At 44.6% G+C, this 25,263-nt stretch overlaps 1 protein-coding gene and 1 long non-coding RNA gene across 2 annotated transcripts in view; one reads left to right on the top strand and one right to left on the bottom strand.

The window, feature by feature from the left end:
- LRTM2 (leucine rich repeat transmembrane protein 2) overlaps nucleotides 1-25,263 on the top strand; it is a 733,960-nt gene that overhangs the window by 380,144 nt on the left and 328,553 nt on the right. The gene's annotated exons all lie outside the window — the stretch shown is intronic.
- Nucleotides 8,425-10,226, bottom strand: LOC142150326 (uncharacterized). The gene is made up of 3 exons (XR_012691084.1): nucleotides 10,176-10,226; nucleotides 8,848-8,900; nucleotides 8,425-8,483 (listed from the first exon to the last, which is right to left on the bottom strand). It is a non-coding gene; the product is annotated as an uncharacterized LOC142150326 (long non-coding RNA).

Raw genomic sequence — 25,263 nt, 5'->3', positions numbered from 1 at the left:
ACTAGGGGGCAGCGGTCTCTGTGAAGCCTGAAGGTACTGTATTATACTATAGATGCATCTAGGGCAATTTACACTTAAAGGGATCAGTATAAGCCCTGCATCTGTCTCCCTCAGGACTAGAGAGCAGTTTTGGTGGCTAGATGTTCTCCACTCAGCGCTTGGAGGAGCAGATACTGACTTTTTAATTCACAAGGGAGGTAGGCACTATACAAAATGGATCTGCAGCTTATTCAACAGGTGTTTCTGTAGCAGGGCGATGGCACACCTTATACTTGATTAGGCCTTTCTCTGGTCCTGCCTTGTGCTATGTTAGGTACCTGGGGGAGTATGCTGCTGGGAGGCTCTAGGACGGCACCTCTCCGCTTTTCTCCTTCTCTCCGCCGCCGACTAGGAGTCCCCTTCCGAAGCCGGGAGTCAGGGCAAGCTCTATCAAAAAAAAAAATTTTCAAACCTCCTCTCGCGGGGGCCTTGCCAGGGAACCCAGAAGTCCTGCTAGATCCGGTGAGCTCTCCTGCCGGCACCCTCCGTTAACCTCCTGCCGCCGACCGGAAGTTGGTCTCCGAAAACCGGAAGTCGCGGCACCTGCGCTTCTGAGGGAAACCACAGCCGTGGACAGAAGGGCACAAACAGGCCGCAGATCACGGTCCCCCCGCCGGAGGAGCTGGAGAATCCCCAGGCACAGGTAGGATGTTGTTTTATTTGCTGGGAGTCGCCTTCTTCGTTGCCGTGCGGGTCCCGCAGCGACGCAGCTCTGGGGGTCAGCCCGCCTTACAGAGCATTCATAGATGTCTCCGCTCAGGGTCCGCTTTATTTATTTTTAATATGCCCCACTCGTGCCTGGATGTTTCAGCCTCAAAGGTATGTGCTGGTTCTCGCCTTTTGCAAGGTATATTCCCTCTTTAAATTGTTTAAATGAGGAGTTGGGACGGAGCTCCTCGGAATTCTAACCTCCCAAGATGGCTTCCAGGCCACGCCCCGAAATGTCCAGTTTTGGTGAGCCTGTGCCGCTGTAGTCCACAGTTTCCTGCCCTTATAATGAGGTTCCCAATAAACAACGTAAATGAAAATCACAAAGGTGTCACATGTAAAATAGACAGTCCCAACATCTCCTGACTTTATGATTTATTTAAGGCTAAAACGAGTAATATTTTAGAGAGTTGACGAAAGTTATATTTAATAAAAGGGATATTGGTAAAGTGTTAGGAGTAGGGACGTGACAGTACACTTTTGCACGGCGCTCGCCCTTCTAGTTTGCGGAGGTGTCTTCAAAGACCGTAAAACAGACATGCAAATTGCACCTTGTAGAGCGCTGAACAGGCCATATAATCGGACAAGTGCAAAACCAAAGTGGTATTTAGTGTGCTCCGGTACACAATGTGACTGAGGTCCAGTGTGTGTAAGAGATGGGTACACTGTGGAATATGAGTTTTTATTAGATGGCATGAAATGAATATAACTAATTAGGAGCGCCTGCATAGCAGAACAGCAATCAGTACAGACTTCATGTATATTGGTGTCATTTATCTGCAACTGCTGATAAGCTGATTATCCTTTAATCCATACTTGCCAACTCTCCCGGAATGTCCGGGAGACTCTCAAAATTTTCGATTCACAGTGAATCGCGTCATTTTAACCCCGGCATTTCCGTCGCAGGGGCGGGGCCAGAATGACGTGTTTAGCCCCCTCCCACCCTCTAGTCACACCCCTCTCCCGGACTACACTTGCCGACAGTAGGCAAGTATGCTGTAATCTGTGATGTAACTGCATTACAACATTGATGTTTTGTTAAACTGCATTATTACAGGTGTAATACGCAGCTTACTGTGTTTTCCCCTCTAAGATCCACATTATTTTCTGGGTAGAAAATATACTGAAAAGTTAATGTCCTCTGAATATTTTTATAAATACTCCCATCCTCTCGCTGGTCAATTTCTTGCCCATTTCTTTTCCAATTCTTGGTCCCTGTCCTGATATAATGACATTTATTAAAGATTGGGGGGTACATAGAGGGAGGCAAACTGGGGCAGCTGTCGCAGGCAGCAATATTTAGGGGGCAATAGAACAAAAACTATTATTATTTTCAAAATGCCAACTTTCTTGGTGCAGATATAAAATATAAATGGTATTTACTTTGGTAGCTCTAATAATCTAATAATGCTTAAAATGAAAATATTTGTCTTTTATAATGTACACAAATCATATACAAATGTTTATGGTAGATGTCTTTCTTAACATTAATGAATTAATTTAACACAGGGAACCGCAGTTGGGGGCAGACTATTCTGTAGCAGGTGAAATGGGTGTCGGATGGTTTGTGAAAATGTGAGTTAGATAAATATACTATATTTTAGTTTCCAGCCATCACCTCTTGATTTACAATGGGCAAATTGAAGTTTCGGCGGCACAAATGCAGCTCTGAAACCGCAGTGGTTTTTGCAGCTGAAGTCTCAGTTAATGTTATAGGTTTGCAGGGCAGAATGGTCACAGTTATAGAGGAAATGACATCTGCACACAACGGGGAGGCGTGGAGTAAGGGCGTTCGGTTCCTGGCGCGTCACAGAGTAGGTACAACGATGCACCTCATTTTGCAGAGCAGCGCATGAACGAGATTTGAAATGATTGTAATGAGGTGTGTCCCTTGCCAGGTTCGGCCTTTCCCACTCTGCAAATAAATTTTAATTTTACACCAGCTCAGAACTGGGAGTACTCAGCCGTCCGCACTAGTATTCGGAACTTAAACTAGCCCCCTAGTTGGAGCAAGAGATACATCAGTAAACCAGCGTACTTCTGTGTGCACCTGAGTTTGTCTTGGACATGACTGTACGAGAACACCCTTACTGTATATTGCCTACGTGAGTTCGCCCATTCCCCACCCTGTTCACTCCCCTAAATCGGTGGCTGTAGTAAGTGTGTTTGCACTCAGAGGTGACTTGGACGTGGCTGCGTTCTATTGCGTACCGTCCGGGTCTGGGTAAGCGCAGGGTATTTTCTGCTGACGATAGCACCCATTTGCGGGATACGTTCCTTAATGACTCAAACCTAAGGTGTGCATTGAATGAGGCACCTGATTGGACCTGAATCACAGCTATCAATTTAGATGCTTCATTTTTATCCACATTACTGACCATAGGAGATGGAATACCCTGGACAACTGCATTCCTCTGTACTGAAAACAGTCTTCCTTCCCAAGCTTCACTTCCACAACCCAAGTCCCCTGGAATCTGCCATAATCCACAGACTAGACTAGCTTTAGAGAGTCGCAGACATATGCTCACATTGAAACAGTGTAATAGTCACAAACAGTCTGGGGTATCTGCAGTATGCATGACCAGTATCCTTGAAGAAGAGGGGCAAGTGCAGCATTTGGAGGGGGGATTTGAAATGTAAATGGTGTCGTAAAATGATCACAGGGGAAAACACATGATATTCATTTTTCCTATTTTGCCATCTCTTTTTGCCTATTAAAAGTATTTACCACTTTGAGATTTTTACACATTTTACTTTCTAACATCATAGAATCATAATGGATTTATCCCAGAATCCCTCCCACTGATAAAAACATAACAGTCCACAATGCCAAAACAAAATAGCTAAACATTTTTCTTAAGTAATTACAAATATAAAACAGACAACGATTGCTTGAGCATTTTGCCCAAGTAAACCCTGCTGTAATCAGTTGTCTTCAGAGGTCACATAAGTAATTGGATCCCACCTGTGTACAATTAGTGTTTCATGTAATCTGAAAATAAACACACGTGTCTGTGAGAGGTCCTACAGTTGGTCAAAGCTTCATCATGAAGTTCAAAGAAAATTCAAATAGAACATGTTAATGATCAGCACTGGTCAGAAGAAGGTTATAATGAGATTTCCAAACTGTTTACCATCCCCCAGAGCACTATCACATCCATCATAAAGAAATTAAGATAATGTGGCACAACTGTGAATTTGTCTAGAACAAAACTGAATATCCCTCCGAGAAGGGCACTTGTCAGGGTACCCACCAAGAGGAGCCTGGCAGCTCTGTCAGTTTAGATTTCCATTGCAGAGTTGATAGAAACTATCCATAGGACAACAGTAGCCTGGCTACATGAAATCTTGCCTAGAATTTGCCTGAAAGCATGGGGAAGATCTTTATACCAAGTGGAGAAAGATTATCTGTCCTGATGAGACCAAGATTGAACGTTTGGCTTCAATGCTAGGCAGAAATCTAACGCAGCACGTGATTCCAAAAGAACGATCCCTACATTGAATCATGCTGGTGGTATAATGTTATGGGATTTTTCCTCTGCATCAAGGACTGGAAAACTTGATAAAATCGAGGGCAAAATGAGTGGACTAAGATGTAGCCAAATCTTGCAGGAAAACCTGCTGCAGTCAACAGCCGGTCAGTGAACCGAAGCGTACAGCAAATGCCACATTGGAGTGACTTAAATACCGAGCAAATCATTGATCCAGAGTAGCCCGGTCAAAGCTAAGTCACATTCCCAATCTGTGGAATGGTTTGAAAATTTCCCACCAAGGGTCCTCTTGTAACCGAAAATGACAAAGCAGAATTGGCGAAAATTGCAGTTTCTTGGTGTGCAAAGCAGGTAGAAGACTGCCCAAATATACTCACGGCTTTAATTCCTGCTAAATGAGTTTCTACCAAGTATAAAAATAAGGGTGTGAATATATATGCAACCAGTCATTTTTTTTTGCAATTATTTAAACTAAAGCTTTAGAGATGTATTTTATATTTGTCAAATGTAATTAGATCGGTGTTAAGAATTACCATATAAATTCATTTTGATTACATAATATAAGAGAAGAAAATAAAATAAAATGGGAAGAGTGGGGGAGGGGGTGAACACTTTTATATAACACTGTATATAACAGACACACATGGATGGTATATATGGGTCCTGATTAGTATAATTTACAAATAGCATTATAAAATAAATATACAATTTTCACTCTGCATCTTTTAAACAATGTTTCATGATTTGGGGGGATTTCGATCATCTGTAATAACTCCCCAATGAAGAGCAATTACCGGCACAGACTTGCTAAAGCTCCTAGCAATAAAACGAGTTTGAAATGTTCTTGTTCCACCTCAACTCTCAGAGCGCATCGATTTCTGGCCGCAGCAAACGTATAAATGATGTGACAGTAAAAGCTACTTAAATAGAGAAGGTTGGTTCTCCCAGGTTTTATAAGTTACTCAGTATTGTTTAATCGGAAACATATAAAAAAGGGTCGACGCTTGATGTTCCCCTTTGGAAAGTAGCATGGATGAAAGAAAACACCTCTTGTCTGGTCAACCACGTTATTAAGTACAGTCCATCGTTATACAGCGATCTACATTACAATGAAAGCACTGGCTAAACATACACTAGGAGGTCTTGATGAAGTTTGATTTCACATGATTGCCCTTTTGTGCATATAATTTACATATAAAACTGTTCTCTCTGTACTGTTAGCCATTATGCAATGTGATATTTTGTTATTACAATTATAACCGGGCTTGTTCATCAAAGGGTTTTTAGCTGACAGGAGTTGAACCCAGTGCGGTTTTCTGCTGCTGCAGCCCATGCATTTCCAGGCTCTACGCGCTGTGCAGTCAGACATGCCCCTCTGCCTACCACCGCTATAACACATTGGTTATTTGAGTTACTGACGCCTCCCTGTCAGCTTGAACCATTGCGCACCGTTCTCTGTAAACTCCAGAGGGGATCAGCACTTTCTGAGATGATCAAACCACCCGGTCTGGCATCAACAATCATTCCACGATCAAATTCACTTGGATCACTTTTCTTCCCCATTTTGGTGTTTGGTCTGAACAACAACTGAACCTTTTCAGCCTGTCTGCATGCTTTTATGATTGTGTTGCTGCCACATGATTGGCTGATTAGATATTTGCATTAACGAGCAGGTACACAGGTGCTTCTTGGCCTTTTGGCTAAGAGTAGGTGTACATGCCCATGGATGCAGTGGGGCTTAAAGACACCCCCCTGTAGGCGATGGGCCGTCACCTGGTCCTCTGGCCAAGAGGCCGGCTGCCTGGAGCCCGAGTTGCTACATGCCCAAAAATGCATTGTGGAGAAAGAGGCACCTGTGCACAGAGTAAGGCCCTCTGCACCTTTAATTTTCAGGCAGCACCATTTTTTTCGCCCTAGCCTGTTGGCCGAGTGCAAGCATCATTTTTATATTTCCGGCCGAAAGGCTGGGGCCTTATGGCACTTATTTATTTATTTATTTATTACACTTGGTACCAAGCACTCTTTTGATTATGTGTCTTTGTTTTTGCCACATTTAGTAGGGGTTTGGGTATAGGATCTTATGGGCGACCCTCTTTCCCCAAGTCATCTGAGGCTCCCTCCTTTTGGAGGGAGCCTTTTATGTCGGTGATAGAAAGGGGCCCTCCCTAGCTTCAGCAAAGGAGGGACTGAAGATCTCCCTTTTTTTCCCTCTCTGGGGCCTTTTGGCTTCTACGGGATGGGGAGGCACAGGGCCCTTTCCCTTTTGGGAAGGGTCCAAAGTCCCAATTCCCCAGCACAGTTTGCACTGCACCGGGTGATTCCGAGTCATGTACCTCGGAAATAAAAAAAAATAATAATAAAAAAAGAGTAGGGTGGTATTGGTTCACATTATGAGAGGGGGTCTCCATGCTCATTGCCCCCCCCCCCCCTGCTCTAGTGGGAGCCTACTTCTACCTGTAGTGCTGGTTAATGATTGGTGAGAGGAACTTCTTTAAAGAAATGTATATCTATATATTTAATTAGACATTGTAACAATAAATGACAGTATGAAAGAAACAGTACTAGACTCTGGTTCAATGGGTTTATTGCGAGCTCCTGCAGATGTTATGGATCTCCTGTGCGAGCTCCTGAAGATGGTATGGATCTCCTGTGCGAGCTCCTGCAGATGGTATGGATCTCCTGTGCGAGCTCCTGCAGATGGTATGGATCTCCTGTGCGAGCTCCTGCAGATGGTATGGATCTCCTGTGCGAGCTCCTGCAGATGGTATGGATCTCCTATGCTGGTGCAGATGTTTTAGAGGGAGGTGCAGAAAGTATAGGGTGCTGGGTCTTCTACCCGGTTGGTCTGACTCACAGGTCCAGTTCTTACCTTAGTCATCTGATACGGTGTAGATGTCCTGCTGCAAGGAAGCAGTGACCAACAGGAGAGGTCGTCACTCTCTGTAGAGATCCATACGTCCCAGCTGGAGCTGGAACGAATGGGTCTCTACAGAGAGCGACAACCTCTCCTGTTGGTCACTGCCTCCTTGCAGCAGGACATCTACACCGTATGGACTGGGGGACAAGGAGTAGACCAACCAGGTAGAGGAGCCTGCACCCTTTCTCCTGATGGGACAAGCTATTATATGGGAACTGGGCCCTCAACCTTGATAGCAAGGTAGGGCCTCAGGATTAATTCCATAGTCTCCATCATCCCTCTTGTGCAGCTCCTGCAGTTGGTGGTAACGGGTGCGTATGTCTGCAGGAGCACATAGAAGAGCAGGAGCAGAATGCCAGACAGGAGCAGCAGCTTGCAGGACCAGCGCATGAAATTGCATATGATGTTAAATAGCAATCTGAAAGAGAAACTATGTTATAGCGATGAACAGTTGCAATCATTTTGAAATAATAATAGGAGAATAATTTACCTCAGTCCTGCAATGCTGCTCCTTTTCTGCTCTTTACGTTTTACAGCACTTTTCATCTGCAGTTGCCGCTCCTAAAGGAAAATCAGTGGTGGGATTATGAGGAGTACGACACAAGATCAGCCACTGAAGTTAGGGAAGTCAGAGTTGGCCGGCCATGCTACGATATTGACCATTTGGTCCCATATTGCAGCAAGTTGCCCCAAAATGAACACCACATTATTTGCTAATAATCCAATTGAAATCAACTAGTTAAATATCCTGCATGGTTAGGTGTTTCTGGTCATCACCCAACTGTACTAACAGACCCTAGTGTAAGCCAGAGGTAAACTGGCTGCTTGGCCAGAGTGCCTGGATCTTGGCCACAATTTTGTTGATGGTGGTCTTGCTGCAATGTACGCCCAGCTTAGAGAGCTTACAGCCTGTAGGGAAAAGAAAGAGAAGTCCTTCCTCATGGTAATGACTGTAACCACCAGGTATCATGCTAATCACTGCCATTGCTGGCCTCCTGCTCCACGTCAATGCACTATACTAGTGAGAGCTCTGGTGTGGTGCAGGAGACCTGGTGAGGTAGGGTCAGAGCACGTATGTTATTAGCACACAGAGCGTCTTAGCTATCTGTCCCTCTCCTGGGATGGGAACCTTTCTTTCTGATAGAAGATGTTTAGTAGTAACAAAAGATGACCTGTGACAGAGGTGGCAGGTACAAATGTCTTACTGCTGACAGTAAATATGATGTCACTTTATATAACATAGAGGAAGGGGCTGATGACATGGACTCACCAGTTCAGTCTTCACCATCTCTGCAGGATCTTCCGCAGCCTCCTCCACAGGTTTCATCCTGAAGGACCAGAAAATATTATTATTTAAACTTATATCTTCTATTCACAAGAGTTACTGACACAGTCCATGGTCATAGTTCCTATCTGGAGGTTTCTCTTATACGATTTTTTTAATGTAGGATGAGCAACAATTTAACAGTATATAATAGATATTTCTGGAGTTTTTAGAAAATTACAGACAGAGCCTGAATGCAATTAATAGAACAGTATAGACAGATCCTGTCTGGAGTCACCAGTACAGGACTTAAAGACTTCCTGATATTTCTATTGCAGTATGGACAGCACTGATTATATACACAAATGTTCCTCTTTAGAACCGTATAGAATGTATGTGTACATGGAATAAACCATATAGATACTAACAGAGAAGGTGCTTCTGGCTGCGGCTGCCACTCCCGCAGGTTCCTGTTGATAATCTAGGGAAAGAGACACAGAGTGAAATAAATTATACACAACAAATCTTTAGGACAAGTTCCATGGGACTCGGATAAGCCGGCCACAGTCTGTCCCCGTAGGTTATTACCAGGTTACTATACATTTTACAGCAGAACGAGAGAAAATAATTTAATGGAAAAATTAACAAATTGGTCTTAATAAAAAAATATATATTTTGATTTGGTCTAGAAATTTGTCTTGAAGAGTTCATTTAGCAGCAACTTATATAGAACATGAAACAAGAACCCACTCTGATATTATGCAGGATTACAACCATAGAAATATCACTCAGGTCAGACATCCAGTATGATCTCTATATCTGATATATCAGATACTGGAACGTGGACCTATTGTGGGACAACCAATCCAGACTATGAAAAACGTTTCGCCATTGATTACACAAAAACTTTAAGCGACAAGTCCCTGTCTGTGCTGTGACGCCCCGTCCTCCTTTACGCTTTATAATTTTTGCTGGTTTTCAGCAACTTGTTGTCACTGATTAATCCTAGTTTCCCCATTGACCAAACTAAACTAAACGTATCCCGTGTTTTAGGTGGGTAATCACTGTCACCACCAAGCTCCATCACCAGCCTACCAGGAGCCGCTTACACTTCTCTGGGGGGTGTAGCTGCTGCAGCACCTCTTTGCTGGTTGCTAAAACCTTCTGACCGTTTACATTGGATTGGTACTGCCGGGTAGCTGAACGCAGGTAGACAGGAGATGGAATAAATGGTAAGTTGCTGGTCCCAGGACACAGCTGGATTTTATAGATGGAGCAGAATATCTCTCACCCAGACTGACATTATTTTGTCCCTGATGTCTAGCACCATCTACACTGGGCCCCCCAGATCCCTACTGGACCACTGGGTGAGTGGAATCCATAAGTGTTATACACAGAGGTGGATGTGGGGGTGTATATGGGGGTATCGCCATATCGCCACTTCTTCTACTGTTTATACATAAATACATTACACATTTACATGTCTGTACACTTTACACTGGGCACACATGTAATAAACACAAAAAAATATTTCCGGCAGCAAAGCACCTGCTCCTCCATCCCACCCGGCTATCAGTTACTACATACATGAGTCCATGTTATTTACTGGTCACACAGCTGTGTCATGTTCTCTCTGCACCTATGAACTGAGTGCCGTGTAAAATGTACCCTCAGCTCTGAAGTGACGGCACCACGGGTACTGTAAGCAAAGCCACCACCTGAGCGCCACCTCTTTATAGTAACTGTTATACTGTACCTCCTGCTCTGTGGCCAGCAGCCGCAGCCTGGTGAGCCTATTCTTCAGGAGATCATTCTCCCTCATGTAGCTGCTGAGCTGCAATATAGAGAGAATTACATGTAGATCTGAGTATATGAATACGTAGCGCACACCATATTGTATATTTGTGTAACACATTGTGTAGTGCCCTCTCCTCGCACAAAGGGGCTTATTTGCAGGGTACGGTTATGTTGCTGCGCCGCTGTGTCCAAGTTTCTAGGAGGCTTTAATGTGTAGATCTTATCTTACCATAAATCAGACTATAAATGAACAGAATAAGTGCGGATCGTTCCCTGTCACTGTATAACATTATTTGGCAAACAGAAGACTACGTAGGGGATTTTTTTGATGGAGTAAACGTAAGACCACCTGGATGTCCTCTATTTTATTAAACAAATAACAGAATTTGACCAATTTTACTGTAACACTGTTTTACTGTAGAATTTTACTGTACAACTATTATTATATCTGGAGTTCTGTAGCATATTCTGATGTGATATTATATAAATATCTACTTATATATCACCGCAGCCATTTATTCCAGAAATTATGACTTTTTTATGCTAGTAAGGCCCAGTGTGGGCATTAGATGGAGGAGACAGGTTCAGCCGACTGTCTTGTAGGATAACGAGGAACGATGGGCCCTGATACAATAGCAGTTAGGACACTGGGGCAATAATCCAGAGGACAGAGCGTCTCAATGTAAACTACTGTGGAAGACCTTGAAAAGAGATAAATAAAGCTCTGGGTTGAGAGCATAGTTAGTTTTCTACTCTCCCGAAATTTCCGGGAGGCTCCCGAATTTCGTGGAGTCCTCCCAAGCTCTCGGAAGAGTAGGCAAACCTCCCGGACCCTGTAAAATGTTGAAATTCACGGCATTGAATAGCGGGGGCAGGGCTTAATCGTGTCATTAAGTCCCGCTATTCAATACCTTGAATTTCTGTATTTTATAGTAGGGGCGGGGCTATAGTGACGTAGTGACATCGCAACGCCTCCTGCTACCCTCAGTCACATGATCTGTACTCTGGATCTCCTGGATTACAGATTTAAAAAGTAGGCAAGTATGGTTGAGAGTGTTTATGTTCTATGAAATTGGGAGATATTACTACTTGATGTGTTTATATGAATACACCCGGGGTGATTGCTGGGTATATAATACACCCGGGGTGATTGCTGGGTATATAATACACCCGGGGTGATTGCTGGGTATATAATATACCCGGGGTGATTGCTGGGTATATAATACACCCGGGGTGATTGCTGTATATACTACAGTAATAAAGTGTGTGGACAAAGCTTCAGTTTTGGTCTTATGGGACACTTGCGAGGAGAGAGTGCACCACGGCTGTGACTATCATCACATTGGAATATTAAGTGATATAATGATGGACTGACCAGGCTTGATAGCAGCTCCTCTCTTCCTTCAAGGATGTCGCATTTTCTCTCCTGTCCAGGGAATAATGCAGATATAAGGTCAGTTTTAGAGTGTGAGAGAGAAATAAGAGAGAAAGAGAGACAGAGAGAGAGAGTGACAGAGGGCGAGAGAGAGAGAGAGAGAGACAGAGGGTGAGAGAGAGACAGAGGGTGAGAGAGAGAGAGACAGAGATGGAGAAAGAGAGAGAGTGACAGACAGTGAGAGAGAGACAGATAAATGTATGTCACACTTTCCGTACTTTTATTTTTCAGTACAGACAGTGGGCATCACATTATTAATCCCGTCTATAATGTGAATAGTAGGAAACTGAATCTGTACCGTGAGTCAGTTTCCAGCCGTTCGCATGGTGAGGGATATTAACCTTTTAGTGTCCCACTGCCACGCGGATGTCGGAGCAGGAACTGATGTGAATGTATATAGTCTCCGTAAGAGTAATGTGTATATGTTGCCGCTATATATATATATATATGTATATATATAAATATATAAAGCGCTCCTGAAAGCTGGAGGCTACACATGAAGCGTGGGATCATGCACAATGACATGTCACACACATGGTTCATAGTATCACAATGGCCATATTCCAATCATACCTCCCAGATGTCCTGATTTAGGTGGGACAGTCACGAATTGACGCCACTGTGCCGCCATTCCACCAGTCGGCACGTTTGTCCCCAGACAAGTTGGGGGGTTTGTTAGAGAAGGGGAATTGGAGACAGCCTAATGCTTCAGAAGCGCTTAGCACGGCCCCAGAGACCGTCACACGCCCCTCAGCCTGGCATGACCACACCGTGTTGTGATTACCTCTGTACGTGTATGTTTGTATGTATACAAATGGTCATAGATAGTTGTCATACCAACTGCTGCTTGATCCACAGTTCTTCTGCCTCCACTTGCCGGCTCTCCCCCAGTTGTTTCCACAGGGTCTCAAGCTCATCATTATTCGACCTGGATAGACAAGTAGAGAATACATTCTTATTTACCTGCTTATTTAATATACACCAGTGCCAGACAAACAGCCAGGCATAGTCCGATCGGTGAGCAACAGGAAACGGGATCCATGGTACAAATAACAATCAGTTACAGGTTGTGAGTGTGACAACTATGGGGGGAGGGCCCTTGACAACACCACTAGAACTTTGAAAAAAAATCCCACCTCGACCATAATAAGGGATTTCCTGTTTCAGCCGTTACAGGCATCACAGGACGCACCAGATTGGGTGAGTGCAGGTACGTTTAATTTTTTTCTTTTATTATAGTATAATTTTAGCTTTTTGTGGCGTTATCACTTTAATGTTTGCTGATAATACAAATGTTTCCCCTTTGCGATAAGATGATAGCAGGGTTCAGAAACAGCACGTAATAGAAATCATCTCTGTAAAGAGCGAATGATGGAATATTTACATTTAATTATTCACATTCAATGCAGTTTAAAATGTGCAACATAAAATAAAACAAATATTTAAACTTACATACAGGAAAGGAGAATCTACACTGGGCAGTGGGCTATATATTATTATCAGGGAGAGGACAGGTCACTGCCTCCCACAACTTCCACAAAATCATCTAATTAAATACTCTGTGCTGCTGGGGACCCTGCTCCTTCTACTATATAACTCTCAGTCTGTGGCTTCCTGCTGCCTCCATTCCCATCCACACATCATGTCACTGCCCCTGTCACATGCAGTCCTGTCCTCACTGACACATCACTCATCTCCTGATATACTCTGTGCTGTGCTCTAAACATTAACAGGTTCTCTCATACTTATCACATGCACCTTCACAATTAGACCTCACCTCATAACTCCTGTAAACAGCTTTCAATTAAGAGACTTATGAAAAACACAGCTGTGTGTTTGACTTCTTCGCTCTCTCTGAGCTGCCTCTCTGCACTGTCCCTGGGCAGTGTGGTCACTCACTATGATGTCAAGTGCGTGATGTCACAGTGCGTGATGTCACCAGGGCCTGTTGAAAGAGGCAGACCTGATAAAATAGGGACACTGCTGTGGCAAATTATAATGGGGGGTGTTTAGGAGCTGCCCATCCAAGCTCAGTTGTGTAAGAATGACCTTGGAGTGTGGAGCTCAGTCCATGTTCCAATAAACATGGGGATATGTTCTTAATGTGGCCAGCACGGTGGCTTAGTGGTTAGCACTTCTGCCTCACAGTTCTGGGGACCAATGGGGCAGGGACTGATGTGAATAAGTTCTCTGTACTTTGCTGCGGAATCAGTGGAGCTATATAAATAAATGGTGATGATGATGATGAATGTTCATTGTTGAATATATGGAATATATATCATAGGTGAAGGGGTTGCTGTATTTCCTGATGACAATTAAGGTCCAGGAAGGGCCCACAGTACATATTATGGAATTCAGAGTGAGACACATGGAGTGGGGTGACGTTATCTCCACCCAGAGTCCACAGGGTTTAATCCACCACATTAGAGAACTCTATATGGGCCCATTTCCAAAGAGGAAGGACAACTATGGCCTTACCCATATGCCCCAGCAGTCCCTGGTTATGTAGGACAGTCGCCACCAGAGTCATGGCTGCGTAGATAGGGGGCGTAGTTAGTTTTATCACGAGGAAAGCAGAAGGAATGATTATCAATGATTGGGGAGCGGGGATGTCTGACAATAAACATTGTTTACAAACTGCAGACTATGTGGGGTGTAATACATTTCCATTTGTCCCCCTTCACATAAGAACACTCCTACAGTGCTCCATTTATTCTGGGTTTTGGAACTGCCCCTATAAAAGCACTGTTTTCAGGTATACAGATTCACCTGTGTAAGGTGGAGAGAGAAACATCCAAACTTGTAACACATAACTAACCCCCCCCCCCCCCCCATTCATTAATTTCCACTACTTTTACATCCTTCGCCTAATATACTGCACGATGGCTCAGTGGTTAGCACTTCTGCCTCACAGCACTGTGGTCATGAGTTCAATTCCCGACCATGACCTTATCTGTGAGGAGTTTGTATGTTCTCCCCGTGTTTGCGTGGGTTTCCTCCAGGTGCTCCGGTTTCCTCCCACACTCCAAAAACATACTAGTAGGTTAATTGGCTGCTAACAAATTATTGACCCTAGTCTGCCTGTGTGTTATGGATTTAGACTGTAAGCTCCAATGGGGCAGGGACTGATGTGAGTGAGTTCTCTGTACAGCGCTGCGGAATTAGTGGCGCTATATAAATAAATAAATGGTGATGATGATGATATACTGCTCTGTTTAGACTTCTATATAATGTCAGACATTGCTGCTTTTTCTACCTCGCTTCTGGCAGACCCGGGGGCAGCTTGATGCTGGATTTCATTCCCTCTAGCAGAGGCAGCTTACTGGGGAAAACAGGTGCTTAATAATGATAATAATAATGAAAACGTGTTCTCACCATTAATGTAAATGTGCTAAACATGGACTTCTGAGTCCTTCTTGATGGTCATACCTGGAAACCGGAGCACCCAGAGGGTAGAACATACAAACTTCACACAGATAAGGCCCTGGATGGGAATTGAACTCATGAGCCCAGCGCTGATCATCATCATCAACATTTATTTATATAGCGCCAGCAAATTCCGTAGCGCTTTACAATTGGGAACAAACATTAATAAGACAATACTGGGTAATACATACATACAGAGAGGTAAGAGAACCCTGCTCGAAAGCTTACAATCTATAGGACAATGGGAGTTAGAAACACAAGGGCATGTGCTACATCATATTGCACAATGGACCAGCCAGACTGCAAAGGTAAAAGTACTGAGTGGGCTGTGTGTGTTGCAATGTTGGTCAGAAGGTTGTTGTCTTGCGTTAGCAGTGTAGAGGATGGTAATAGGGTAATCTAGGGAAATTAAGATGATGGTTGAGGAATATCATAACCTTGTCTGAAGAGGTGGGTTTTCAGTGAACGCTTGAAGGTTTGAAGACTAGAGGAAGTCTTACTGTGCGTGGAAGGGAATTCCACAAAGTGGGTGCAGCCCGGAAAAAATCCTGTAACCGAGAATGGGAGGATGTGAGGAGAGTGGAGGAGAGACGTAGATCTTGTGCAGAACGTAGGTATCGAGTAGGGAGATATTTTGAGACAAGTGAGGAAATGTATGTCGGTGCAATTTTGTTGATGGCCTTGTATGTTAGTAGAAGAATTTTATATTGAATTCGTTGAAATACAGGCAGCCAATGTAGAGACTGACAGAGTGGCTCAGCAGAGGAATAACGGTTTGTAAGGAAAATCAATCTAGCCGTTGCGTGCAAAATAGATTGTAGGGGTTCAAGTCTGACTTTGGGAAGACCAGTAAGGAGGGAATTGCAATAGTCGATGCGGGAGATGATGAGTGCATGAATTAATGTTTTTGTGGTGTCTTGCGTCAGATATGTGCGTATTCTGGAAATGTTCTTTAGGTGTATGTAACATGATTTAGATATAGAGTTGATGTGGGGAATAAACGACAGTTGTGAATCAAGGATTACACCTAGGCAACAAGCTTGCGGGGTGGGATTTATATTCATGTTATCAACAGAAATAGAAATGTCAGGCAGGAAGCTTCTGTTTTTGGGTGGGAATATTATTAATTCAGTTTTTGAAAGATTGAGTTTGAGTTGGCGAGAAGACATCCAAGATGAAATGGCAGAAAGACAGTCAGTAATGCGAGACAACACAGATGGTGAAAGATCAGGAGAGGATAGATAAATTTGTGTATCATCCGCATAGAGTTGATACTGAAATCCAAAGGAGCTTATTAGTTTTCCAAGAGAAGTGGTGTAGATAGAGAATAGCAGAGGACCTAGGACTGAGCCTTGTGGAACTCCAACTGATAGGTGTTAGGAACCCCTCCAGCCGACACAACATAGCCCGGAGTCTACTCTGCCAGTCAGGTGTTCACTGGAGCCCCTGATGGTGGGGACAGACTGGGCTGCAGACTGACAGAGGGTCGTGAAGTGTGCACCGGCTGGGGAGAACCCAGGCAAGCGGAGTGGAATCCAAGCAGAGGTCAGGGGCCGGCAGCAGACAACAGTACGAATATACAAGCTGAGGTCAGGGGTCACGAGCAGACAGGAAGGTCGGTATTCAAGCCAGAGGTCAGGGTCACGAGATTCACAAGCAAAGTCCAAATCTAAGCTAAGGGTCATACACGGGTAACAGTCCAACAGGTTTTCACCAATTTCAGGCAGCAGCAGAAACAGGAGCAGATTAAGCAGACAGGAACTGGACGCTATAACCGGCAGGGAGGCTAAGGCCTCCCTGCCTTATATACAGAGTTTGGCCATTCAGGGCTTAGCCCTGAAATACATCCCAGGTGCGCTACCCAGCTAAATTAGCCCGCAGGCTACACTAGCGCATGCGCCCGGCTGCCTCACTTGCCGGGGCGCATCGATTGTTATACACGGCGTCCGGCCGGAAGTGACGCCCCGGTCGTCATGGAGACGGCCGGGACGTTCACTGACACCGGAAGTGAGTCGCGGCGGTGCCCAAGGCCGCCTCGGCTCCTGACAATAGGAAGCGGATTAGATAGGTAGGATGAGAAGCAGGATAGGACAGTGCCTTCAAGACCTAGGGATTGTAGCGTTTGTATGAGGAGAGAGTGGTCAACAGTGTCAAATGCAGCAGAGAGATCCAGGAGAATTAGAAGAGAGTATTGATTATTATTTTTTGCTGTGATCAAATCATTGACAACTTTGGTCAGCGCAGTCTCTGTGGAGTGTTGAGAGCGAAAGCCTGACTGAAGAGGAGCCTGACTGAAGAGGATCCAATAGGTTGTTTGCTGTAAGAAAGTGTGTGAGGCGGGAGTAGGCAATTCTCTCGAGAAGCTTGGAGGGGCATGGGAGCTGGGAGATGGGGCAGTAATTTATGAGAGAGTTAGGGTCAGAATTCTGTTTTTTTTAAATGGGAGTAATCACTGCATGCTTGAAAAGTGCTGGAAAAATACTAGTAGAAAGAGATAGATTACAGATTTTAGTTAGAGGGGGAATGAGTACAGGGGACAGGGACATACCAATTTGAGAGGGAATGGAATCAAGAGGACAGGAGGTAGAGTAGGAAGATGAGAAGAGAGTAGAAACTTCCTCTTCATTTGTGGGATCAAATGAAGAGAGAGTGTCAGAGGGTGCTACAAAGGAATTGAGCAGATTGCTTGTCAAGGGAGATACCATTTCAAGCCTGATCTTATCAATTTTATCCTTGAAATAGGAAGCAAGATCCTGCGCACTGATGTTAGTTGGAGGATTTGGGGCAGGAAGATTCAGAAGAGAGTTAAATGTGTTAAAGAGGCGTTTGGGGTTAGAAGCCTGAGCATAGATGAGAGATCGGTAGAATGCTTGTTTAGCAATGTTCAGAGCATTTCTGTAGGAGTGGTAGATATCAGTATATGTTATGAAATCATTAGAGGCACGAGATGTACGCCAGTGACGTTCTGCTTTACGAGAAAGTTTTTGTAGAGTTCGTGTTACTGTAGTGTTCCACGGTTGGCAACGAATTCTACGGGAAATATGTAGTGTCGCTGGAGCCACTTGATCCAGGGCAATTGCTAGGGTTTGATGAAAATGGGGTACTGCCCAATCAGTGGAGGAGAATGTAGAAATTGGGCAGAGAAGGTGTTGGAGAGAGGTGGAAAACTGTTGAAAATCAATAGAGTTGATATTCCTGCGGGTACGAGGAGGCTTGGAAGAGTTTGACACTAGGGAGGGTAAAGAACTAGGGGTGAGCAAGTATCTAATAAGGTGATGATTCGAGAGGGGGAAAGGAGTGTTAAGGAAATCAGAAACTGAGCATAGTCTAGAGAAGACAAGATCAAGACAGTGGCTATCCTGATGAGTAGCGGATTCAATCCACTGGGAGAGGTCAAGTGTGGAGGTTAGAGAGAGTAGTTTGGAAGCAGCATTGGAACGTGGATTAGAAATAGGGATGTTGAAATCACCCATGATGATGGTGGGGATATCAGTAGATAAGAAGTGAGGGAGCCATGCAGAGAAGTGTTCAAGAAATTGATGGTGTGGACCAGGGGGGCGATAGATGACAGCAACATGCATAGAGAATGGGTTAAAAATCCTAACAGCATGTACTTCAAAAGATGTGAATGTGAGTGATGGGACACTTGGTATAACTGTGAATGTGCACTGTGGGGAGAGAAGTAGTCCAACCCCCCCTCCTTGTCTGCCTCCTGGTCTGTGGGTGTGGTTGAGATGGAGGCCACCATGTGAAAGGGCTGCAGGTGAGGCAGTGTCTGAATGCGTGAGCCATGTTTCTGTTATTGCCAGAAGGTTTAGGGTTGTTTAAGAGGAAGAGATCATGTACGGAGGTAAGTTTGTTACAAACAGAGCGTGCATTCCAAAGGGCACATTTAAAGGACTTTGGAAGAGAGGGGAGACAGGTTATGTGTTTGAGGTTTGCCAGATTTCTGTAGTGTTCAGATATATGTGTGTGGGAGAAGTGAGGGGGACCTGGATTAGGTGATATATCACCAGCTAATAGAAGAAGGAAGGAAGAAAGGTAGGTAAGATGATTGTAAGATGTGTGTCCTTTTAGTTTCTGGCGGCAGGGTGAGGCTGTTAAAGTTATTGAATTTAAATAGGAAAAGAGTTCATGAGTGTTCACTAGAGGTGAGTGAAGTAATGAAGGGGCAATGTGGACAGAGGTGTGTGTTGCAGGATGGGTGAGGGATGATATAGTCCTAAAGATAATGCCATGAAAAGAGATAAAGAAAAATATTTTGGCAAGCATTGTGACTATTAGTCAAATAGCAAAAATGAGGAATTAAATGAATTGCCTAATTGCAATGTCCAGTGTAATCAGATAAGTAGTGCAGAGCTAGGATGCAGCAAATGTAGTGTATTCCTGGATGTCTGGATAGTATAACGTAATAATGTGGGGAGCCATGTGGGGGAGTGGGTGGAAGTGTTGAATGGAGAGTAATAAAGAGCAGGTAATTGAATAGCTGAGATTTTGCAGAATCATGGGAGAGGAGAGTGGTTGAAAGACAGTATAATTTCTTCTTACTTGTGATGGTAAACAAAGCTTAAATAAAATTGAAGTACAGTGGTGAGATAGGGGACTGAAATAACTGTAGCATGGGTAGGGAGTGGTTGAGCAAGTAGTACAGCAGTCTGATTAAACAGAGTGGATTTTGCATTGAAAGCAGACTGATAAATAAAACAAACTTTTATGAGATGAGAGGAAAATGAGATCAGAGTCCAAAACAGTCCTCATGTTGCATGTAGCTTGTAGCCAGGGAGAGTTGAAAACATCAGAGGTGGAATATGGAGTTTCAGGTGAATACTGACAGTTGTCCTTGTGAAGCTGTGTTAATAGGCAGAAAGTTCTTCTCCTGTTTCCTCCTGTTCAACTCCGGTATAACTCCGAATTATGCTGTTTCAATTTTTTGTTTCACACTTGTATCTATACACACTTAGAACTATACACACTAACTATGCAGCCATCACTGGCTTTGCAGCCATTCTACTTTGAATATATCTGAGCCACAGTGAGCACCCGCTATCAGCCATCTCTTAAAGTATCGGATACACTACGGACATTTATTTACCAGAACACATCAGTAATGGGATGGAAATGCTGTACTCCGCCTAGTTTACATTTTTATGAATGTCACATTCACGTGCAGATAAGAGTATCTAATAGGTGTTTGGGGGATGTATCTCTGTACTGTGTATTAAACTGCATACCATTGATTTACCTCTTTATTGCACCAAACCTCTTTACTTGTTAACTTAACACCTAAAACCTTATCTATAATATAATCACACTGACAACAACTTGATTTTGGTAAAAAAAAACAGGTCCCAGTTTTTTAAATAATAAAAGTATGGTGGCGGCGGGAGCAATCAGCCCGGGCTTACAAGGACGTGCCCCCATAAAGCAGGACGAGGGGTCCCCCACACAAAGGGACCAAGAGCAAGGGTGCTTCGAAGGGGTAGTGACATGCGGCCAATCAGCGATACCATCGTGTTAATTAGCCGCTGATTGAAACTAGGGATGAGCGCACTCGGATTTCTGAAATCCGAGCCCACCCGAACGTTGCGGATCCGAGTCGGATCCGAGACAGATCCGGGTATTGGCGCCAAATTCAAAAGTGAAACTGAGGCTCTGACTCATAATCCCGTTGTCGGATCTCGCGATACTCGGATCCTATAAATTCCCCGCTAGTCGCCGCCATCTTCACTCGGGCATTGATCAGGGTAGAGGGAGGGTGTGTTAGGTGGTCCTCTGTGCTGTTTAGTTCTGTGCTGTTTAGTTCTGTGCTGTGCTGTGCTGTTTAGTGCTGTGCTGTGCTGTGCTGTTTAGTGCTGTGCTGTGCTGTGCTGTGCTGTGCTGTGCTGTGTTCTGCAGTATCAGTCCAGTGGTGCTGTGTGCTGTGCTCTGTCCTTCTGAGGTCAGTGGTGCTGCTGGGTCCTGTGCTGTGTCCTGTTCAGTCCAGTGGTGCTGTGTCCTGTGCTCTGTGCTTCTAAGGGCATAGTTATTTCCCCAATATTCCCCTGTGTTTAAAAAAATAAAAAAAAGTTATTTAAAAAAATACCAAAAACTACTTTAATATTTTTTAATTACCACAAAATTTTCACAACCAATCCTGCAGTATAAGCCCATTGGTACTGCAATATTACCAAGTTCACACATTCAGCAGTAAAAGTCCAGTGGTACTGCAATATTACAAAGTTTACACATTCTGCAGTATCAGTCCAGTGGTGCTGTGTCCTGTGCTCTGTCCTGCTGAGTTCCGTAGTGCTGCTGGGTCCTGTGCCGTGTCCTGTTCAGTCCAGTGGTGCTGTGTCCTGTGCTCTGTGCTTCTAAGGGCATAGTTATTTCCCCATTATTCCCAAGTTTTTAAAAAATAAAAAAAAAGTAAAAAAAAATAAAAAATTTAAAAAAAAAAAAAAAATATAATAATTATAACCAAATTTGCAAAACCAATCCAGCATTATAAGTCCATTGGTACTGCAATATTACCAAGTTCACACATTCTGCAGTATCAGTCCAGTGGTGCTGTGTCCTGTGCTCTGTCCTGCTGAGTTCCGTAGTGCTGCTGGGTCCTGTGCCGTGTCCTGTTCAGTCCAGTGGTGCTGTGTCCTGTGCTCTGTGCTTCTAAGGGCATAGTTATTTCCCCACTATTCCCAAGTTTTTTAAAAATAAGAAAAAAGTAAAAAAAAATAAAAAATTTAAAAAAAAAATAAAAAATAATAATTATAACCAAATTTGCAAAACCAATCCAGCATTATAAGTCCATTGGTACTGCAATATTACCAAGTTCACACATTCTGCAGTATCTTGTGCTACATATAATGGAGACCAAAAATTTGGAGGATAAAGTAGGGAAAGATCAAGACCCACTTCCTCCTAATGCTGAAGCTGCTGCCACTAGTCATGACATAGACGATGAAATGCCATCAACGTCGTCTTCCAAGCCCGATGCCCAATCTCGTAGTACCGGGCATGTAAAATCCAAAAAGCCCAAGTTAAGAAAAAGTAGCAAAAAGAGAAACTTAAAATCATCTGAGGAGAAACGTAAAGTTGCCAATATGCCATTTACGACACGGAGTGGCAAGGAACGGCTTAGGCCCTGGCCCGTGTTCATGACTAGTGGTTCAGCTTCACCCACGGATCTTAGCCCTCCTCCTCCTCCCCCCCCCTACAAAAAATTGAAGAGAGTTATGCTGTCAGCAACAAAACAGCAAACAACTCTGCCTTCTAAAGAGAAATTATCACAAATCCCCAAGGCGAGTCCAAGGGTGTTGGTGGTTGTCAAGCCTGACCTTCCCATCACTGTACGGGAAGAGGTGGCTCGGGAGGAGGCTATTGATGATGTAGCTGGCGCTGTGGAGGAACTTGATGATGAGGATGGTGATGTGGTTATTGTAAATGAGGCACCAGGGGGGGAAACAGCTGATGTCCATGGGATGAAAAAGCCCATCGTCATGCCTGGTCAGAAGACCAAAAAATGCACCTCTTCGGTCTGGAGTTATTTTTATCCAAATCCAGACAACCAATGTATGGCAATATGTAGCTTATGTAAAGCTCAAATAAGCAGGGGTAAGGATCTTGCCCACCTAGGAACATCCTCCCTTATACGTCACCTGAATAACCTTCATAGTTCAGTGGTTAGTTCAGGAACTGGGGCTAGGACCCTCATCGGTACAGGGACACCTAAATCCCGTGGTCCAGTTGGATACACACCAGCAACACCCTCCTCGTCAACTTCCTCCACAATCTCCATCAGATTCAGTCCTGCAGCCCAAGTCAGCAGCCAGACTGAGTCCTCCTCAATACGGGATTCATCCGAGGAATCCTGCAGCGGTACGCCTACTACTGCCACTGCTGCTGTTGCTGCTGTTAGTCGGTCATCTTCCCAGAGGGGAAGTCGTAAGACCGCTAAGTCTTTCACCAAACAATTGACCGTCCAACAGTCGTTTGCCATGACCACCAAATACGATAGTAGTCACCCTATTGCAAAGCGTATAACTGCGGCTGTAACTGCAATGTTGGTGTTAGACGTGCGCCCGGTGTCCGCCATCAGTGGAGTGGGATTTAGAGGGTTGATGGAGGTATTGTGTCCCCGGTACCAAATCCCCTCGAGATTCCACTTCACTAGGCAGGCGATACCAAAAATGTACAGAGAAGTACGATCAAGTGTCCTCAGTGCTCTTAAAAATGCGGTTGTACCCACTGTCCACTTAACCACGGACATGTGGACAAGTGGTTCTGGGCAAACGAAGGACTATATGACTGTGACAGCCCACTGGGTAGATGCATCCCCTTCCGCAGCAACAGCAACAGCTGCATCAGTAGCAGCATCTACAAAATGGCTGCTCATGCAAAGGCAGGCAACATTGTGCATTACAGGCTTTAATAAGAGGCACAACGCTGACAACATATTAGAGAAAATGAGGGAAATTATCTCCCAGTGGCTTACCCCACTTAGACTCTCATGGGGATTTGTGGTGTCAGACAATGCCAGTAACATTGTGCGGGCATTAAATATGGGCAATTTCCAGCACGTCCCATGTTTTGCCCACACCATTAATTTGGTGGTGCAGCATTACCTCAAGAGTGACAGGGGTGTGCAGGAGATGCTTGCGGTGGCCCGCAAAATTGCTGGACACTTTCGGCATTCAGCCAGTGCCTACCGCAGACTAGAGGCACATCAAAAAAGCTTGAACCTGCCCTGCCATCACCTCAAACAAGAGGTTGTGACGCGCTGGAACTCCACCCTCTATATGCTGCAGAGGATGGAGGAGCAGCAAAAGGCCATTCAGGCCTACACAGCCACCTACGACATAGGCAAAGGAGTGGGGATGCGCCTGAGTCAAGCGCAGTGGAGACTGATTTCCGTGTTGTGCAAGGTTCTGCAGCCATTTGAACTTGCCACACGAGAAGTCAGTTCCGACACTGCCAGCTTGAGTCAGGTCATTCCCCTGATCAGGCTTTTGCAGAAGCAGCTGGAGAAAGTGAGGGAGGAGCTGGTACACCATTGCGATTCCACCAAGCATGTAGCTCTTGTGGATGAAGCCCTTCGTACGCTTTGCCAGGATCCGAGGGTGGTCACTCTTTTAAAGTCAGAGGAATACATTCTGGCCACCGTGCTCGATCCTCGGTTTAAAGCGTATGTTGTGTCTCTGTTTCCGGCGGACACAAGTCTACAGCGGTGCAAAGACCTGCTGGTCAGGAGATTGTCCTCTGAAGAGGACCGTGACATGCCAACAGCTCCACCCTCATTTTCTTCCACATCTATGGCTGCGAGGAAAAAGCTCAGTTTTCCCAAAAGAGGCACTGGCGGGGATGCTGATAACATCTGGTCCGGACTGAAGGACCTGCCAACCATTGCAGACATGTCTACTCTCGCTGCATTGGATGCTGTGACAATAGAAAAAATTGTGGATGATTACTTTGCTGACACCATCCAAGTAGACATGTCAGACAGTCCATATTGTTACTGGCAGGAAAAAAAGGCAGTTTGGAAGCCCCTGTACAAACTGGCTCTATTTTACCTGAGTTGTCCCCCTCCAGTGTGTACTCGGAAAGAGTTTTTAGTGCAGCGGGGAACCTGGTCAGTGAGCGGCGAAGGAGGTTGCTTCCTCACAACGTTGAAAAAATGATGTTTATAAAAATGAATAATCAATTCCTCAATGAAGTACAGCACTGCCCTCCAGATACTACAGAGGGACCTGTGGTTGTGGAGTCCAGCGGGGACGAATTGATAATGTGTGATGAGGAGGAAGTAGACACTGTAGGGGGAGAGGAATCAGAGGTTGAGGATGAGGACGACATCTTGCCTCAGTAGAGCCTGTTTAGTCTGTACAGGGAGAGATGAATAGCTTTTTTGGTGTGGGGGCCCAAACAAACCAATCATTTCAGTCAAAGTTGTTTGGTAGGCCCTGTCGCTGAAATGATTGGTTTGTTAAAGTGTGCATGTCCTATTTCAACAACATACCTCTCAACTGCAGCTCATCCCTCCTCTGCGGGGATAATGTCTCCTGTGCTCTGACACGTCACTCTGTGTACTCTCAGCCTCAGGATCTGACACTACAGCTACCATGCCTCTTGTAGCAGCCCTCACTCCAGGGCCTCTTCCATGTGCAGTGTCCCCCTCTCTCTTGGGTTCACTATAGTGGCATGGAGTTCTCCCCCT

The sequence above is a fragment of the Mixophyes fleayi genome, chromosome 4, assembly GCF_038048845.1.
Source record: "Mixophyes fleayi isolate aMixFle1 chromosome 4, aMixFle1.hap1, whole genome shotgun sequence".
NCBI classification, from domain to species: Eukaryota; Metazoa; Chordata; class Amphibia; order Anura; family Limnodynastidae; genus Mixophyes; species Mixophyes fleayi.
Note: the sequence above shows the minus strand (reverse complement) of the source record. Positions and strands in the feature narration are given on the sequence as shown.